The sequence below is a fragment of the Dermacentor variabilis genome, chromosome 2 (genome assembly GCF_050947875.1).
Source record: "Dermacentor variabilis isolate Ectoservices chromosome 2, ASM5094787v1, whole genome shotgun sequence".
Lineage (NCBI taxonomy): Eukaryota > Metazoa > Arthropoda > Arachnida > Ixodida > Ixodidae > Dermacentor > Dermacentor variabilis.
This window is the reverse complement of record NC_134569.1, coordinates 11976964-11993856: the sequence shown is the minus strand read 5'-3', so window position 1 is coordinate 11993856 and position 16893 is coordinate 11976964. Positions and strand designations below refer to the sequence as shown.

Below are 16893 nucleotides of genomic sequence, written 5' to 3'. Positions count from 1 at the left end.
CATTGATGTTTAGCTGTTTTTGTTCATGATTATGTGGTTTTAAAAATGGTAAATCCATGTTCTTACTTGAATAAGTTCCCAGATCTGTACTCACTTTTGCTTAAATAATATTGCTGTATTGTCATGTTCTGATATATTGCTGTAGATCTTGTACCAATAGCGATGCTTGTCCTGTTTCCTTGCTTCCTGTCAGTGTGCCATACCAGTTTGTTCTTTTTGCACAAGCTCACTTGTGTTCTGTCACATATCACGACACTTTTGGGATGAATGCAAAAATGCATAGTCTAGAGAAAATAGTTTCATATGAAGTTGTAATATTATAAAAGCATATGCCAATTAGACCTGGTGTTCTATACAGCATCTGTGAGCACAAATGGGCATAGTGAAGTTGGTACTTCAGTCTGTGTTTTTGCTCTTATGTGTTTGTTTAAATGTGGTTAAAGTTGCTAGCTTATTCTTTAGATAGTGGAGTGTAAAATAAACCCTAGTCATGTTGCTTGTGTCTTGTCCTTGTTCCTTTGTGGATGGATGCATTATTGTTGTTATAATTTTCAAATCAAGTACGCACAAACTAACCCAGAAAGTAGCTTTAATGAAATCACGTTGGTAGTGTCTAATTTATGGCATTCACAAACTCAGCCGGACATGTTAGAGCTACAGTTACTATCCACAGTCTTGAAAGTGCTTTGTTTTGCTTTTGTAAATAAACTTTATTACAACAGTAGGAAGATACCTATGAAGAAAGGAGTCAGACAAGTAGACACAATCTCTGCAGTGCTATTCACTGCATGCTTGGAAGAAGTATTCAAGCTATTAAACTGGGAAGGTTTAGGAGTAGGGATCGACGGCGGACGCCTCAGGAACATTCGGTTTTGCCGATGACATTGTTCTATTCAGGAACACTGCGGACGAGTTACAACAAATGATGGAGGACCTTAACAGGGAGAGTGTAAGAGTGGGGCTGAAGATTAATATGCTGAAGACAAAGATAATGATAAATAACCGGCCAAAGGAACAAGAGTTCAAGATCGCTAGTCAGCCTCTAGAGTCTGTGAAGGTGTACGTCTACCCAGGTCAACTAATCACAGGAAACCCTGACCATGAGAAGGAAATTCACAGAAGAATAAGAATGGGCTGGATCGCATACGGTAGACATTGTGAGCTCCTGACTGGGAGCTTACCATTATCATTGAAAAGGAAAGTATACAATCAGTGCATTTTATGGGTGCTGACATATGGCGCAGAGATTTGGAGATTGACAAAGAAGCTTGAGAACAAGTTAAGGGCTGTGCAAAGAGGGATGCATGGAACGAAGAATGCTAAGTATAACTTTAAGAGACAGAAAGAGAGCAGTTTGGACAAGAGATCAAACAGGTATAGATGATATTCTAATAGAAATTAAGAGAAAAAAATGGCACTGGGCAGGTCATGTAATGCGCAGATTAGATAACCGTTGGACCATTAGGGTGACAGAATGGGTACCAAGAGAAGGGAAGTGCAGTAGAGGATGGCAGAAGACTAGGTGGTGCGCCAAAATTAGGAAATTTGTGGGTGCTAGCTGGAATCAGTTGGCGCAGGACAGGGGTAATTAGAGATTGCAGGGAGAGGCTTTCGTCCTGCAGTGGACATAAATATAATAATGATGCTGCTGCTGATGATGATGATGACAGTAATCCTGTTTTGGATATGCATTAAATGTTGCACATCCGTCTCACAAAATTTGTAAATGTAATTTTGTATTAAAAGAACTGGAGCACGCCTGCTACAAAGATGGACTGATACTTTTCTCATGCAGCTTCCCCAATGTAGTTTCATAGGCTAAGTAACGCTGCTGTGCTTTGAAAATGTGTGCGTTAATTTATGTTGAAACCTGTTTAGGATAATATATCTGCATACAAGCTGTAAAAAGTTTTGATAATTGCACAGTTTACACACTTCATTTTTATTTGATACTCCAATATACCAACTGTGTTTGTTAATCTGTTCACGTGCCAGGCAATGCATTCAGGGTTGTATATTCAGTTCATTTTAAAAACGTCTCTTCAGGCGTGTGGGCACCGGCATGTGTGCTATTTCTAACATGCTTTTTCAGTGCCTCAATCAGATTTCTGTATGTCATATGATGATCTCTATCTGGGTTTAAAAGACTGATATGTACATCATGCTATTTGGGCTTGTAGGCAGCACAGTGAGATCTATCTGCTGCCTGCCAGTCTGGTAAAGAGTTCTATGGGTCAGGTAGGAATATATATCACTCTTAGAAGGACCCGTACAACCTATACATATTCCTAAGAGACTATAGAAATTTCTATCAGTTTTTTTTGCTAGGGTACTGATGTTAGGTTTTTAACTAGTGATGGCACTCCGGAGAGACATTACTGGAGACATTGCCCCACTGGGCACGTGCAGCAGCTAAGCCCAGTGGGGGTGAGATATGGACTTTGCGCCCGCTTGCGAGAGCAAGGATGACGTGACATTGCGGCGGCGCCCTCTCCCCTCACGCAACACCTGGCGCGCTAGAGCGACGGCAGATGTACCCTTTCACCCGCTCTGCTCCGTAGAGGCACGCTCGCAATGTGGTCACAGCCAATGGGATTTGAGGTTCCATTTCGCTGAGATGACAGACACTGCCTTTTTTACTCAGTGGGCCATTTGTTTAGTCTGTTTGAACAGAAACGGACCTGCCAGAGTTTGGTTGTTTCACGACAAGACACACAGTCGACAGAAAGTTTAGTTTTCTACATTAAGTTCTTTGCGAGATCTAAAATGAGAAAAATCAAGGGCCTAAACACTCAGGATTGTGGCATGCCAGAAGTGACAAAAGACAGATTTGTGAATTGGAGTTGTTAACATAAAAATTGTGTTTAGTCATGAAGAAAGCATTCAGTGAATTTTAGTAGTTGCATGTGGATCAATATTAAGTTAGCTTATTCAGGAGAAGGAGGCAGTGGCACAAAGTAGCAGAATTTGAAACGCTAAAAGCATCCATTCAATGCAAGAACTAAGTTCAATGGAGGAGATCAAGTTAGTAAACATGACAATATAGTTGTGTTTTTCATGAGAGACAAGGTCTTATGGAAACCATGTTGACATTTGTTGTAGAAGTTTTGGGTCACAATTTAGGATTATTATGGAGATTGAAATAAATGATGTTACAGGGAGGCTTGGCAATTGAGGCCAGCAATTGTTCCGCCCAAGTGTCTCTCATAATATTACTGCGGTAGATCACCACGTGCATTCTGTTCTAGAGGCTGAAAAGGTAATGCTAATCTGTGTAATGCATCTGTCGAATGCCGACAACAGTATGATGCTGATGCGGTGACAACGATGGCATGATCGACGATGGGATGACAATTCTAGAGTCATCACGATTGAGGCATAACGACTCTGGGATGATGAGTGCATGCATGGCAATGACTGCATATCTACTACACAGCGTGAAGGCGGCAGCATCTGACGGCGTGATATTACAACAAGTTTGAAATGACAATGCAATGATGACGATAGATTGAAGACTGTGAATGGTGAACAATGATGCGTCCACTTGGCAACTAAAGAAAAACATACGAGAACAGCTAAGCATGTTTTGTCTGAGTTGTGATTGCGAAAGCATTAATGCCCAATTGAACGCCGTTGAGCAGTCCGAGTTTTACGCTGCAAGTGATGCACCCTAGAGCTACATTGGGCCCGAGCTAGCAAGCAGCAGCAGCCTGCGGTGCCAACACCACATGCCACCGACGTGCTGCATGACCAGAGACCAGGAAACAGCAGTGGCCACCAAGGCCGGCAGGCGCGCGCAGCAGTTAAGGGGAGAGGGCATCGCGGCGACGCCCTCTCCCCTCACGCAACACCTGGTGCACTATAGCGACAGCAGGTGTACCCTTTCACCCGCTCTGTTTCGTCGAGGTGCACTCGTGACGTGGTCGCAGCCAATGGGATTTGAGGTGCTGTTTCGCTGAGACGACAGACGCCGGCTTTTTTGCTCAATGGGCCATTTGACGCTTTCGCATAAATAATCTATAATGACGATGTGGTTATGTTGAGCTCGCGTTCACGCTTCATCTATACGGACCACCCTACCTGTGTACTTTTGGTACTGGGGCCAATTCTGTACCATGCAATACACTCAGCCATGGGGCACCCGCAACGATCACGCGATAGGCAAAAAACGCTGTGCTTTAAACATGCACCCATAGAGTGCCCCAATATTGCAACCAGCCGATCCGTGCATAGTGAAGCATTCGCATGGCCGCGTTTGCCACGTGGCCGTGCTATGCAAGTGTGTGGCTGATATATCAATTGAGTAATCGAAAGACTGGTTCCGAATGCATTTACTAACCAATTTGAGTCCGCGGCACTTTTATGTGCTGCTTTGAATAACTGCGTGTGGTACCGCGGTTCCCGCAGTCGCCCAATGCATGTGGTGCATACTTTAGCAGCAGCGCTCGGCATGTTTCGACTAAAGCAATTTCATTTCAATTCTGCTCGCCACTCATGGCAGCTGTAGCTGCTTATAGTTATACAGTACTTTGGTGATAAAGTACAGTAAGTCTAGTTAATAAATTTTATTGGGATGTGAGGTTTTATTTTGTTAAATCGAGAACTTTGTCAAATTGAAACCACTTGATTAGATCACGCAACATGCCATAAAATTGATGCAAGAGACAAAATTGTCGTTTTTGCCTACGTTCACACTTGCTGTAGCAGTTGAGCATGTACTCTGCCTTAACAGAAGAAATGATTAAACATTCTTAAAAGCTATATGTCAGTGATACTAAAATCACCAGAACTCAATTAGGCCTACTATACCCACATTTTTCTTTTTATTTATGGCAAATCAGGCAAGATATTATAGTTGATTCTAGGTTTTCAGTGCTCATGAATGTAACAGTGAAAGTATTGAACGTCATGTAGTGTAATGCAACGAAAACAAAGACACAAGAAAAAGCAAAACACAGACATAATTAGGCGCTTGTGTCTGTGTTTCATTTCTTCTTGTGTTCTTGTTTTTGCTGCGCTACACTACATGCTGTTCCATGATGATCAACGAACAAGCCCACATTGCCGCCCCCGTGTAGAGAACAGGAAATTTCGTTATACACTTAAACTTTGATATAACAAAGTAGGTAAAACCGGCAATTCGCTTCGTTATATTGAAATTTCCTTGTATTGAAATTCGATCTGTTATGCAAATGAGTACAGTCGCCGATCGATTTTTGTTGCACGGAAAGGGGCCATGCAATTTTCCGAATTATTGGGCAATAAAAGAAAGCAAGTTTGAATGAGAAAACATTTTATTTTGACGAATATAGGTGTCAGCGATGAATGACACGGCGGTTTCATGCCACGTTGATATCTTCACATCAGTGGCACGAATTAAGTGACGCCATATGCTTTCGCGTGCACTCCGCCCCCAAAGCGTCGCCCGGTCACACTGCGACGACGCTATCATGAAAAGCGCCGGCAGCTAGGAGCGAATGCTTCTTCTGCTTCTCGTTCCAACGGGTCATCAGAACTCGAGATTGCGCAACCTTCAATACTAAACGTGCGGGAAAACAGCTAGCTTACATGATGCCACGCCGTCTTGGCATGCCCGCTCTTTCCACACGCAGCAGATTATCTCTAGAGCAGGGTGCGCGGCTGCATATGCGCTCAGCCGCGTTTACAGCTACGCGCAGTCATGGCCGAGACGCGCGCCAACTTACCCCCCTACTCCGCCCCGTCGCGCGCGCTTGATCGCGTTACCGCGAGCTCGCTTTCCTTCCCCACTTTGCCATTGCTCGCGTGGGAAGGCCGCACTTATGAAGCCATCATCTTTCTTATCTCACCCTCGCACCTAAAGCACAAGTGCGCGGGGCGCGATAGGATCTGATCGCACTTGGACTTAATTTATACGGAACATGATGCGGCTCCAAGCTGTTCGTCTTGTCGCGCTGCACGCAGTTTGAGATGTGCGTTTGCAAGCAGCAGCTTGTAATTCAATCATTTGACTATCTGCGTCCGCGGAAGTTACCATTGATTGTCTTGGCACTCCTCTGCGGCAGAAGCGAAATTTCGTTATATTGAAATTGCACACAAACACACTTCTTTACATTGAGGCTCTAAATGCATGGTGTTCAATGGAGAAGAGGTTATGAAAAGTTAAATACTTCGCTATATCGAGAATTTCGTTATACTGAGGCTTAACTGTATGAAGATTTGAATTTATATACCTTGTTGTGCAGCTCCTTGGGTCATGGTTTCTATGACTATGACTCATATGACTCTGTATCTGTTGCGTAGAAAATCTCTCTCGCCCCGTTTCCCTACCGTTCTCCTTTTGGAGGAGCCCCCTCTTGATGCTATCCTTGTTCCACTCTTGGCCCACATCATTTCATAATCGAGGCATGTAAGGCCACAGTTCCTTATGCAATGCAGCTCTGACATCATGCGTACCATACAGAATTGTACAGGAGCCTGAGCCCATGCATAACCATTCTTCTGATCAAATGTTAATTTTTAGACTGACATCCTTTCCTCTTGCATGACAGTTATCTCTGCTGTATTGTTGCTGCTCTCTCATGTATGTATACCAATCAATTATCTTAGTCAATTTCTTGAACACTGAGTCCAATCTTTGCCAACTTAAGTGTGTGTTGAATGTTAATTTTTTAAAACCTGCCTTCACAATCAGCCTCCACCTCAACCATTTTAGCATCCTCAATTCAGTCACATCTCCATCCTGACTTCTAGGTGACTTTATTAAAATTGTTTAGGTTCCATACAGTATTGCTGGTCATGTATTCTCTTATAAGTTTATTAGACAGTGAAAATCTTCAACTTGACTGGAACCTGTGTAACATAGATATCATAATGCATCTTTTCAGTTTTTCCAAACTATGTCAATTCTGCTGATTCTGTGGGCTGTCCAAATTTTCCATGTTGGTGTTTTCAGTTATCATTGAACCAAGGTATCCGTCTTCTCTATGGTTTACCCTCAAGGCTTCCCTTTCATCTACTCTGAGAAATTGGCATGCGGCTACCAGATGTGGGCAGCTTGCCTCACAACACATGCACATGCTCAGCTACTTTTGCCAACCTTTGTGTTAGATGTCAATCAGCATGAGCAAAGCAGCGAGAATGGGGAATTATGAAATTAAGGCAGAGGTTCGAGCATTAAGGGAAGTCATACTTATGAGGTGAGTACATGTGAAGAAAAGTATTCAGAAATGTTAGGAATTTGCAGTTTCCTGTTTATTGGTCTATTAAACACTCCCTAGCTATTTCAGTTATTTCATCATGTGTTGCAATTTTTAGTTGCAATATGTTCTTCTTAAGTGCTGCCACACTTAGTACTAGAAGTTTGAGAACTTATATTTCTTATTCACTTGGTTCATTCATACCTACAAGCAGCAGTCTTTTCACTTTACATCAGCTATTGAACGTAATGCCCAGATATGTTCTCAGTCTACTTCAGTGGGAGTCACTAACACAGTGAATGATCATGAAGCATGTGTGTTCTTAAAAAGTACCTTCATGCGATGCAGCTGTAAGTTAAGGTAGGGGATGCTTTGGAAAGCATTTTATGTGGCTAACATGAGAATTATTTTATGCCAGAAAGCACACAAATATTTGTGTTTATTTCTTGTGTTCTTCTTCCTTAATTACTTTCTTGATTCAGCACATATATATGAAGCAAGAGATCTTGGCTTGTTCTTTCTTTACATTAGCAAATTACATTAATCATATAATAGCACACTTTACATAATTGAGCACATTAAAAGTCACTTGGCGAGCAAAACATGTACTTGTATTTTTGAATATCCCAGCTTAATGTTTTAGTGTGTGCAGTTTGGACGTGATTCTTGAGAAGCACTACATCTGCTTCAAGTATATGAGGTATAATTGCTTTTGCTTAAAAATATTCCTAATCTTCTTTGATAGCTGTCCTTTTTTTACTAGACAATGTAAGCATGGTGCTTAATTCCATGATAAATATGCCTGCTGTTACTGTATGCATCAGTGTTTGACTATTCGTTACCTGCTATTCCTATTAGAAAAATGTATTTGCCAACCTCCAATTATTTGCATTGAAGTAGTGAAGAGTTTGACGGCAGCCTGTCTGGTTGGGTCAAAAGAGGCACAGTAAGTAGTTTAAAATTAGATGCTAACCATAAAAATAAAAAATAAGAACTGGTTCAACTGGAGCTTTGTTCACAATCTTTGCGAACAAGGCTTTCAAGTGGGAGCCGAAGCATCTATCTTGTATGCCCGATCTTCATTTGCTTATTATTATTATTATTATTTGAATTCATCTAGCCCTAAAGAGGTGGCAATTTATTTCGAATACTACTCTTTGCATTTTGTTTCCATTGTTGAGTTCTTTTTTTTTTAAATAACTTCATGCACCACACAAGTACAACTCAAACATTTTCATTCTTTCAAGGACGTCACACCTAGTGGAAGGTATTCTGCACTAACATAATTATTTTGAGATTTCCAGTAAATACGTAGCCCTCATAAAAAGTATCTAAATAATTTTGACCAAAGCGGTTATACATTAACCATGTAGGCTTCATCAGCTTCTGACATCACTTGGTCTTGGCAAACTTGTGAGCTGACAAGTTTGAGCATGCAGTCACTTCCCTCCATATTTGTTTCGATGAAGGCTTGCCCTTTGGTGCTACTCTGGATCCACCCTCGTTTCCTGTGATTACTACTAAGGGCTTCAAGGCACACACCCTCAGGAAGACTGTTCATGCACAAACCTGGTTCTTTCACACTTTTACTAAGACAGACATTGAAAGCAAGGATGGCATAGCAGGCATGTTGGTTACAGAAGTACTTTATTAAATAGCTTTGTAAGTATTCATCTTGTTGACATTTCCATATCCTCTTCTGCTGAATTAGCTGGGGGAGCATGTCTCCTTCTCATGCATACCCCAGCCCAGCAAATCAGAACTTCAGCAGCGGATGAAATGGACATTTCCACTAGGTGGACACGGAATACATCCCCTGTGCTCTGTCCTATCTTTCCACCCTTCTCCATGTATTTTACTCAGTAAACTACTGGCTCAGCATGTTGGCCACCTTAATCAACCTTCCAATGTCAGCACTTAAAAGGTATACAATACAAATAAGGCACTGTAAATCCAAGCAGTTAGGCTGGCGATTGCTGCTGTTATGCACCATACAGGCAGACGCAATGGCTTCACTGTAGCTTTCTAAGTTAACATTACTGAACTTTGAATTTAGAGAAGGCAGAATATAAACACAGACTAGCATCTTTCTTATGTGCTTCACGCCTCTGCTTTTTTGTGTTACTAAAATAAGTATGTTGAACCTAAATGAAGTAAAAGGAAAAGGAAATTGTCACACTAATTTCATTTCACTGTCTTTTTAAAGGTATAGCAAGATTTTTTAATTGCATTACGAGTTGTTACTTCTTTCGATCTTAATGTTCATTTCTCATACTCCAATTGGACTACAACTGTTCCCTCACCCACAGCTATCAAGGCCTTATGGCAACTTTGGAAGCTCTCTGAACTGAGTAAATGCTATGCATTGCATTATTTCTTAATACATTTTCATGGCTGCCTTTAACCTCTATAGTTCCTCATTAAAGCCAGCATCTCTCTTGTGACCACATTTAAAGAGCTTGTGGTAATGTATGCCTAACAAGAAAGATGGGTACTTTGTAGTGCTAGTATGCTCTAATTGTTTTATGCAAAAATTGCTGACATAATTGTCTGACAAATACTGCATCATGTTTCCTATTTTGCCTTCTGTTTCAATTTCACTGCATCTATACATTTTACCAGTGCATGAGTAGGGTTCAAGGCTGTTCTTTAAAATGCTCATGAGCACTTATCATGATCGGTTCCCCATATAAGTGGTTTTGCTGATGAGAATACAGGAATACGAGCAAAATTGACATGGAACCAACATATAGATAACGTCTGCATGACTGCCTATCAAAAGTTATATTTTCTGAGAAAAAAAAAACTGGAACATGCATCACGTAATGTAAAACTTATTGCATACACCGCCTTTCATTAGGATGATACTAGAATATTCAGCCGTTGTTTGGAGTCCCCATCAAGTGACGCTTAAGAGGAAGTTGGAAAGGATACAGAGTCTGGCGGCACATTTTATTTGTTCGACATACCGAAGGAAGGAATCGGTCACGCTTATGTTACAGCGTTGCAACTTCTATCTTCTTGAGGTACGTAGGAAAAAATATAGGCTGAAGGTGCTTTATCAAATAATGCAGGATCAACTTTAGATTGATAAGCTGAAATATCGACATGCTCCAGGCAAAAGATACCCGCGAACTAACCACGACTACGTCATAAAGCCAGACCATACCAACAGCGATACATATCGATACTCATTTTTCCTGGATGCGATAGAAATGTGGAACCAATTGCCAAACGCTACTGTTAGCCTAAAAGATGTCACCGACTTTGAAAATGCTGCTGAGGCATATTTATGGGAGTTTTCGATTTAGTTTTGAAGTGCCAAGTGATATGTGCTACTTGATATTCATTGTACGTATTTGATAAATGTCAGAAGTGTGCTGAACAGCATTCAAGTGAACATCTTATTCACTGTGAATTGACAAGTGTTAAGCAACTTTACGTACATTGACAATGTCCATATTTGATTTATGTAATTGTATTGTCCTCTCTGTTATGACCCTCTATGAGGGTTGACAGTGTTAATAAATAAATAAATAGACAACGAGGAATGTGGGTAAGTACACTTTATTTTCAGCACACATGTTTTTTTAATGAACGGCTGTTATACTGCTAAAATCTGCACATTTAATAAAAGTACACTGCTCTGCTTCATCACTCCATGCTAAGTGCAAGTATCCTGTACCAGGAAGTCAAACCAAGACGTGGGATGTTCAGTCTGTGAAAATAAAAACGAGTTTGAAACATTAACGTGCAAAAAGTAAAGCACACTCAAGAAAATAAACACAGCACAGGAACATATCCAATGAATCAGAATTACCTTTGAGAGCAAACATATAGTTTCTATGGCACAGTGAAGAAACCTTATTCCTCCGGCTTTTTTTGAGCGCGAGAAAATATGAAAGTGCATGCGTTCTCCCCATATTGTGTATCTGTCACCTTTTCACACACAACAAAGATGGAAGAAATCAACAGTTCAGAAAAAAATGGCCGTGTAAACATTAACTGGCTTACGAGGTCGACAAACCAACGGTTCAAAGCATCACAGCCACGTCCGAAATAGCGCTGAAGGCCGGCCAGTACACTTAGGCGCCTCGGCGCGCGTAATGTAATAGGAGACGGCAGGTGCACGCGTACACTATTAAGCAACACATATTATATATGTCGGTGAAAGCGGTCACTCTTCAGTTCTGACATGCTTCACCGCGTAACACTAGTCTACTGCGGCGAAGCTGACTTCAGGACGCCGATTTCTTCAACTCATCTAGCGAGGCAGGTCCGTTTACCACGCTTGGCAGCGTTTGACATTTTTTGTATTAATTTCGTTTGCTCTTTTTAATTTTATTATCACAGTGACCCTGTATCACGCAGTAGCAGAGCGAGTGCAGCGTCGTAGCTGCGTTAGGAAAGGTAAGCGTGTATGCAGCAGGCACGAGGGCATTGGCTCTTGTTTGGAAACTTCAAGAGACGCTCTTCCGCGCAGCGATACCATTTGTATTATTAAAAGAATGCAGGTGATGATTAAATGAGCCGCAGCAAAGCTGTAAAAAAGCAGTAGTAACGCTGTTCTAAGATCCTCTCGCTCGAGCGAGATGGTCTTAGAAAAAAAGCGCGATGTAACGCGATCTGACGGAACAGCTCGTCATGCCAGTGTTTTCTTACGTCCTCGTTCTTACGCGCACCCTCCCCTGCATCAGACTACTGAATGGTTCTGTGCACGCACTGACGATCCTGATGGAGGCAATACCACTCACATGAGCAGCTCCATATGAGATGCCACGGCCCATTCCACATGCCGGTGGCAATTTGACGCGGCTATGAGGCAAAATATGCGCACAAGGTACCTAATGGTAACGCATCAAACAGCTCACAGCCCCAATCCTTTATTACACGCATATAGCGTGGAAAGATGAATTACTCACGCTCTAAGTGGGCACGGAATACGAACCGCTTCGCAGCGCAGCCGGCTCCGTAAACAGACGCCATAGAAATAAGCGGATGTGACATCATGGGTTATAGCGGACGTGACGTCATGGGTGAACGTAGACATTTCGGGCACCTTTCGTCTGCTGTGCCCCGGGCACAGCAGACACGGCCTCACAAATTTGTGCAGCGAATCTATTTGCATGATTGACTCCGGGCCTGCGGGAACGTTCACTTGCACTTGATGCTGAGTCTTTTACATGTATCCATAAACTGAAGATATGCACATCAGATCCCTGCGAGCATTTTCAAAATTCAATTATTTTAGAATGCAATACTGACATAATCCCGAGTACCACTAAGCAGCTGGGACACATTTTTGTTGACCATACTCGCAGGTAAAATAAGTAGATCATGTGGACAGCTCCAGCTCATTCTCCTTAAATCAGTGTGTACAAGGGGTATGCAAAATAATTTTTTTCTCGCGCACCGATTATTTTGCTGTATAAGCAAGAGAACCCACCACGTTAGTGTAAGGTATCTTGCACATCACACTAATTTAATTTATCACACTAATTTAATTCACCAAGTGAGATGAGTTACTTTTATGGCTCATTCAGTCATATCACACTGCAAGCTGCATTCATCAATCTTCAATTGGATTTTGCAAATGTTTAATGAAACATGTTTCCCTTTTATGCAGATATGCAATGGCAAGCCCTTCCGTGTGTTCCAAAGGTAAAATTTAAGCTCTAAATTAAAGAAGACATTTTTAGTCAGAAACAAGCAAAAATGGTGAATGCAGAGTATCGAAGCCCAAGGTACAGAAATTATGAGAAGTGTCGAATGATTTTAAGGAAAGAGTCATATTTGAAAATGCAAGACTCTTTAGTGGAGGTCAAGTAAGTCAATATAGGTAGAATACTCTGCAAAATTATGCGAGTGAGGGGATGTCAAACAATGGGTCAGGAAATGCGTTGTTTTTCTGCAAAACAAAAGCTGATTGCCATTACATAAGTCACTTTAGCATCGTGAGACTGCTGCTTGATAAATTCAGAAATAAAGCAAAAAACAAGACATGCAAAAATAAAAAACAATTTAATGATGCTCTCTCCACACTGGGATAAATAAAAACAAACACATCACATCTAATGTGGACATATCAGATGCCTCGTGAAACACCAAAGGAAAAATTCAGTTTCGAGCTATGGCACTTGCCGCATAGATGTGGGGCGCCTTGCACTAATAGTGATAGTTACCACTGCATTTAGTAATTGAAAGCATTCGTGCAGACAAGGATGATTCTTCATATTTTTGGCTACCACTTCAAATGCCTCCACCAAGTGTTACAATGCTGCACGCAGCCATACTAAGGATCTCGCAGCAACACCTGCAGGTAAAAAGCAGAAGCAGTCAAAGTGCTGGTGCATACTGGACACTATGTTTGATAACATTTAGGCAAGAAGAGTGCAAGAAGCAGACATAACTGCATTTATTTCCATAATTCCCCATTTGAATGGCCTTTTCTTTTTGCTTAGACAATGCCTACGCCTAGCAACAGCATCTCCCTCATACAGAATCCGCAAGCCAAGAGGCCGTGGAGGCAAATGCAGGTAAGAGGCAAGAAGCAATAGCACTGGTATCAACATTCATCTAATTTCTTGCTTTTTCTTTCGTTTAGGCAGCCAGCACACCTCGAACAGCCACCTTGACTGCGGGTGTGTCACCCTAGTCGCCAAGGAAACATTTGAGGGAAAGCGACAGGCAACGTGAACAGCCACTTCTCCATGTAAACGATACTCTTTCTCTCTGATGACTCCTACGCCTCGCCAAGCCAGCACACTTGTGCACAAGGATGCCACGGAGGCACGTGCAGGTCAGAGGCAAGAAGCAGTGGCACTGGTGTCGACATTCACCCAATTTCTTTTTCTTACACTTAGGCAGCCAGCACACCTCGAACAGCCACCTTGACTGCGGGTGTGTCAGTAGATTCCTGTTGTACATATGTTCATAATATACTTCAGTAAACTTGAACTTGATAATAAACTTGAAGGCAAATGGGACGTTGATGCATTGTTCTTTTGAACATTTATTGTACACATAGAATATATGTTATACTTTGCAGTGCTACAGAGCGTATTTTGAAGCTTCCCCCTATATTTTGCACCTTTAATTACGTATGTGTTGTGTGGCCCTCAATGCAGTTCATGTTGTAGCAGCTGCTTTGTCTGTGTATCGCACATTGGCTTAAGCTCGTGATATCCACATACTTCTCTCACATATACAAAATAAAGTTCTATGTAGTTCTCAGTGTTACAAAAAAAAAATGAAAGTAAACAATTCGATCGTGGAATTGTGTTTATTACAGTGATTCCTATGACAGTTACTGACAAGTTGACAATTTGAACTGGTCAATCGGTCCATAGCCTCCTCTATTTTTCAAAAATAAAGGAGGCTATGATCCGTCATGGCAAGGAATTGTATGCATACATAAAAAAAGGGGATATGTGTGTGTGTTTGTAGTGGGGGGTATAGGATTAGGGCGGATGCGAAAAAATGTACCAACACCGTCCTCTAGACCCATTCCGTTAAGGTACCGTAACAAAGCGTATTATGCATAAAGTTCATACAACCAACTCTGATATTACTACACACGCCAGGCGACGCGAGCTACATTTGTCATGACGCATTCGCGACTGCACCGGATGCCCTCCATATTATTCTCGTTAATCGTGCTCACTGCACCGAGGCAAAAGAAAGATCATGGGCGCAGGTACCTTTAAGGTATCTCGACCTTGCGAGGCACTGCTGCGCGTGCCAGGGGAGCTGTCCGTGCAAACACTCCCTGGCACACACCTGCCTCGGCGGCCCCAACCTACGTACCGTTCTGCCTCGAGCTTTGATCGCCCCACTGTCCCTTGGGTGCCCTGTGGAGTTCCTGCGCCGCCTGCTTCATTATAATCTCAGGTGCTCTCCTGAGACTTCCGTTTGTCGGTTACATGTGCCCTACAGCTAGCTGGATCAGTACTTATAATAATAAAAAGCCCGATCTAGCGTCACGACGATATATCGCGAAAGCGGCTTTTGCAACATACCGCGCCCGTGCGAAGAGAATAACGGAACGCCAGCGAGGAATCTGACCACAGCTTCCGAGCTCGTAACCTCGTCGAGTGACACTCCTGCAACAGGCATGACCGCTGAAAACCGCATACCGCCGGAAACTTCAACAGGATCATCCCTCGGTTGCATAACTGCCACCTGTACGGCCAACATGGACCACACCCACACCGTCCCACAACATAGAATAAAAAATTGGAGGACGCTTAAGCTTCGCCTTCAAGAGTGGAACGCGACAGCGTTCCCGTCGACCCGCCAAGGGGTGTAAGACAATGGGCTACGGCGCCGCGACTACGCGCCCCGCATCGGACGCGGTGAGCGTCGAGCAACGCAGCGTTCGGCGCGACAACGAAATGTGCCCCTGAGCAAGCGACGCATGCCTGAGCCTTAGAAACAGCTCGTTTATAAGGCAACACCGCGTTCACTAGAGGCGCTTTTGTACCGCTTTGAAGCATCGAACTCGTGGCTCAGTGGTAACGTCTCCGTCTCACACTCCGGAGACCCTGGTTCGATTCCCACCCAGCCCATCTTGGAAGTTGCTTTTTATTTATGAAGTGCGTGCCGTGATTTATCGCTCACGGCCAACGCCGCGGACGCCGACGCCGACGACACCGGCTTTTCTGCGACACGAGCTCCTTAACGCTATCGCGTTAAAAACCAACTTATAAAGCCCAAACACACGGCTGCACGCACACATCACGACACTACAAGCGAGACGCCGAGCTGCTACGCTGCTACTGTTGCCGGATTAAAACTGACTACTGTCACCAAGCCTAGCACGCGTCTCAGGAGCTGGCAACCTCGGCGCGTAGCAACATGGCGGCGCTCTTGCGGTTCCCGATTTCAATGCATGGGTAGGGTGGCTAGAAGGGGAGGTGTGAATACCGGTGGCGCTTTCCTTCGGGCGCGCGTGACCCCCTTGCGCACCGATGCCACCAGGGGGAATGTGGCGCTGCCGCTCGCGGCGGGGGACTCGTAGCCGTGCTGGCCTGCGCCTCCGCTGTCAGTTGGTCCCGGCGCCCATTTTGGAGTGTTCCTCGCGACAATCCGTAATTCGAGGGCGAGATGCAGTCGGCAGCGAAAAAGAAGACGGAGCTTTGTGCCCGGATGTGATACTGGGTGCAAGAAAACCACAGGAAAGGTATCTCTTCCGTGCCCCTGCCTGCAAACGCAAGCGTGTTACACTGAATGAACGAGTGAGTTTCTTTTCAGGGGCATTTACCAGCTTATAGGACGTCGAGGTTCCCTGCAGAAGTCATGAGGTTATTTTAACATAGTTTTTCTCTCAAAACGGTGCATGATTGTTCTCTTTGGTATTTCAGACGGGGCAGCAAGAAAGAGGCCACCCTTGATGAAACTCTTCCGTTTCTTGATGAATGGGAGGCTCACTCCAATGGGCTCGGCTTTCTTTGTAACAGTACTTCTAAGGGGCTGACGATGACCATCCATTCAACAAAACACCTTCTAAAGTACCTTACCGACAATGCTGACATCATGTACATGATGACTTCGAAACTGAGCCAAGACCGCCTGGAGCAATATGTTTTGGCGTTGTGAGACAAGCGAGTGGGGTAAACAATCATCCTACCCCACCTCAATTCATTCTAGTCATAAGGTATGTATACGTGCAAGCTTGGTAAATAGTACCAATGTTTTGCAGAAGTTCGGCATGCTT

The 16893-nt window shown here is 43.2% G+C and overlaps 1 protein-coding gene and 2 long non-coding RNA genes across 3 annotated transcripts in view; 2 read left to right on the top strand and 1 right to left on the bottom strand.

The window, feature by feature from the left end:
* Window positions 1-16893, top strand: part of MBD-like (methyl-CpG-binding domain protein 2) — a 73237-nt gene that overhangs the window by 11151 nt on the left and 45193 nt on the right. The window lies entirely within an intron of this gene.
* Window positions 10117-12283, bottom strand: LOC142571346 (uncharacterized). The gene is made up of 2 exons (XR_012825857.1): window positions 12101-12283; window positions 10117-10896 (listed from the first exon to the last, which is right to left on the bottom strand). It is a non-coding gene; the product is annotated as an uncharacterized LOC142571346 (long non-coding RNA).
* On the top strand, window positions 12561-14158 carry LOC142571347 (uncharacterized). Its single transcript, XR_012825858.1, has 3 exons — window positions 12561-13714; window positions 13783-13977; window positions 14042-14158. It is a non-coding gene; the product is annotated as an uncharacterized LOC142571347 (long non-coding RNA).